Here is a 4,294-nt window from a genome sequence, read left to right on the forward strand (position 1 = left end):
CGGTTGTGAATTAATTTGGAATTTTTGATTATAGGTTACACAAATCACACAAAAACGGTAAAGAAGGGTTTTGCAATTAAATCTCAAATAAAAAACTAAACAACAAAATCTTGTTAAACTGACTGAAGACAAATCTCTTTAGGTACTTTGGTTTAGACAAATTACATCTCAAAATATTGGCTAACTACTATGTATAATGGATATTTATTCATTATTCACCGATTCCTAATATGCCTCTTATCATGATCAGACTACTAATCCTTTGATTTTAACACAACTATTAATTCAGTGATCAAGTAAACAAACAATCATGAAAATCAATATTTAGTTTGTATTTAGCAAGATTTGATCTTTATTAATCATAATGATCATAGGAATTAAATCATGCATAGAATAATCATTTACTCATGCACATAAATTAAAGTTCACCACTTCATTTCTTAACCCTAGGTTTTGATCCAACTCTAGTCATAATTAACAATGATCATGGACAGCTATGATTCAAATTAACATAGTATAATGATCATCTAAACTCTATTAATTAAGTAATAAGGAACAAAGTCACAATCTTTAACACATATGGATCTTGCAATCAAGCTTGACAAAATAAATTAAAGAATAATAAAAAATCCAAATAGCAATTAATCCATAATCTCAAAGAGTCATCAAATCATAAACACAAAGCAAAGGGTTTTAACACCCAAATAAAAAATTTAACACATAATGGAATCACATTAGAATGCTAATCTTGATCAGAATAACAAACCATATGATTTTTGGCATGACTTCGCCCTCTAATCTTTCAGATCTTAGCTCCTGTCATCTTAACAGCCTTCTTGCTGCATTCTAAACCCTCAAAATGGTAAAAAAAAAGTGTTTCTTGTCGACCAAGGAAGTATAAAAGTCATAATCTCTAGTTAGGTTCACCCAAGATCACAATATATAGTTTTTTTAGATTGACTTCCTTTCGCTGGGCATAATGTAATTACAATGGACATAAAGTGTAAATGTGTGAGGTTTGATCCGGAACCACCCAACCCAGTATGGTGGGCATACCCCCCATTATGGTGGGCGTAATGGGCTTCTTCAGCCTCTTTTTTGATTTTTGCAATCCGACTCAAATTTCAGTCTTTTTGCTTCCTTTCCATTCTAGCAACAAAGTATACCTGAAAAATATAAATTTAATCATTATAATTACCTTTTAGTTCTAAATAGCTTAAATACATTATATAAAATATTAAGAAAACATCATAAATATTTGTATAAAATCGACGCTATCACTTTTGTTGCCAAAATATCATGTTTTTGAAAATAATTTTGAATAAACACCCAACAATTGGTATGAAAAGCCACCTTGCATGTTTGGTTAGATTTTTTGATTTTTGGAAATCTTAGTTTTTGGAGAATATTGATAACTTGGTTTTGTATAAAAATAAGTTCATCCATATTTTCTATGACAATTTTATAATTGTTTATTTTTATGTGACAAAAGTTTCATGCATCTTTTGTCATTTAAAGTTGTCTTAGAAAAATCAAGGTTGTTTAATGTGTACGTTGATATCTATGATGTAGCCAAGGACCATTGTGTTTGTTGTGTTGTTGTGTTTATTTTTTTAATTATAAAAATGTTATAATAATTTGTTTATTCATATGATATGTAATAATTTAAATAGGTTAGTTTTCTTGGTTTATTTTTTGTAAATAATAGATTAGTTGTTAGAAATAATTTGTTTGTACAAAAATGTAACAATAAATGAAGTTAGAGCCATTTTCTAAGATCAAAGAGCAATTTTCGAGATTAAGAGCATGCTAAAAGTTAGTGATAGTTTCTGAAAAGTGTCACTAATGTTGTTTCTTAAGGGTTGTTGGACTTTTAGCGACAGTTGCTGAAAAGTGTCAATGGATTTTTTCTCAAGTAGGAGCTTCTACAACAACATTACAAGAAAAATATTCCTTTAAAATGTCCCTTTTGGAATGGACTTCATATTTTTTGTGTTGGCTCACAAAAAATATCATTACTTGGTTATGTTTATGAACATTTATTTTTATACATATTTGTGTTGTTTATTTTATGCAATAATTATGCGTGGTTGATAAATTAGTTTTTTACATGATAAATAGTTTTTAGACAAAATAAAATCACACAGAGTTTGGTTTTCAAAATTTATAACATGGACATAATATGTAACAAGTTTTTGTTTTAAAATAAAATCTGGTTTAAAATGTTAATAACATCAACTTTTAAAATACTCAAATATAAGTTTTAAAATGGTGATTTTTTTAACTTATACAAACTTCAAACATATAAGTAATAACATGAAGTCTTATTAAAGATATAAAAAGTGCACAATTCACTCAACCTTAATACCAATTATTAAAATTGAATCCCATCAAATTATATAAAAACTAGTTTTTTATATAGAACCTTTAAAAGTGATTTTCTTTTGAAAATTGGTACCATGGTTTATTATATGCATCTAATAACCATGGTATCATATGTTTTTAAAACTAGAATTATAAAACATATAAAAATACCATTTTCAAATCTCAAATCTATACAATCCATCTTGAAGAATACTTGCACATCTCTTGTATTCACTAGTGGGATAAAGGTCACCTAATCGCTAAGTGTTATCTTTTGATGGCGGCGTGTCTTCGTGATTTATATAACCAATTTATAGGCCGATTACACGATTTGATCATAAATCTTTTGTGATAAAGGTCACCTATGCAAGAGCATTCTGAGGCATAGATGGGATCAAACATCTATAATTAAATTTATTATTAGCTATCCTATAAATCTACGAATTATATCGTAAGATATAATTGATAATAGATATCTACTGAGTTGGATTCAAATAAATGGGATAAAGGTCACATATACATTTATTGGTCTTGCAAATTGGATTCTAGACTTTGATAATTAATGTTTTTGCAAACTAAAATGGTATCAATTATTAAAGAGTTTAAATATTGAAAATACTAAATGAATTTTGTTAAAATTTTGTAGTTAAATAATCCATTCTCATTACCATGAATTTTCATATTTCTTTAAGGAATTAATGAAACAATAACATTCACTAGATACAACTTCAATGAATGGGTTCAACTCTTAAGAGACAATCTCATGAGAGATACGAAATTGGATACACTTAAAGGTCCTAGTCCTAAACCATTTTTTTGGCAATAAACATGAACATGATACCTAGGAAAGGAATCACTATGAGGCTAAAGATAGTTCTAACATCAAACTAGAAAAAGTACAAGGCCAAAAAGAGTCACCTTGTGGGATCTAGGAGGCCCATGTTATATGGACTGAACACATTTAAGCCCAATAAATCCAATAAGGGTCAGATAAATGAATCTTGTTTATTTTATAGAGAAACTGGACACTGGAAGAGGATCTCCTCCTCTTATTTGGAAAGAAAGTTTGGAAGAGACTAGTACTTCAGGTATCTACTAGATAGAACTCACACTTTTCATATAACACTTAGGTACTTGCTACTTAAATGTTAATCTAATATTTGTAATTGGCTTGCAGATGTTTACAGAAGAGTAACCAACTGACTTCAATCAAGTTAGAGCTACACTCTCAGAGCTTAGTTTATTATTTATGCTAGTAACATAATTTACTTGTAATATAAAATAATGTATGTTTTAATTTAGCTTATCTGAATATATGTCTCAGTTTAATTTATGAATGATTGAAAATTTACTTAAATCATTTTTCATAACGACCACCTTCTTATTCAGAATTGATTAAAATTATTTTTAATGAGACTGGATATCTTAATAAGAATTATAAAGTAAATATCAATATTTTATAAATAACATGTTCTATATGAAAAATACTTTTGGCTTAACCTCATTTTAAATCAAACTCATCTTTGACATTGTTATCTTTATTATATAAGTGGCATTCACATATCCTAACTTCAAGAAATGGATCCTCTAAGGCAAATAATGTAGTTTATTTGACATGTGTAAATCTTATTTATATATAAAAGATTACTAATGATATTTTTACTAAGTAGTAGAGAAAATAATTATTATGGACCTATACACTGTGGTGTATGACTTCCATTCTAATGAATGTCTAGGATTTAGCACAAGATACCAAATCAACATTATTAATAATTATAGTAGTTATAAATTATATTTTACATGTAAAATATAATTGTGAAATATTTATTTAAGTTTTCAAATATAAAGTTGAGATGAAAACCAATAAGAACTATCTAAGGGCTTAATGATAATAAAGGATGAATTAAATCTTACTTAATATGATTTACTT

Source organism: Lactuca serriola, chromosome 5 (assembly GCF_051521515.1).
Source record: "Lactuca serriola cultivar US96UC23 chromosome 5, Lser_US96UC23_V15, whole genome shotgun sequence".
Classification (NCBI taxonomy): Eukaryota; Viridiplantae; Streptophyta; class Magnoliopsida; order Asterales; family Asteraceae; genus Lactuca; species Lactuca serriola.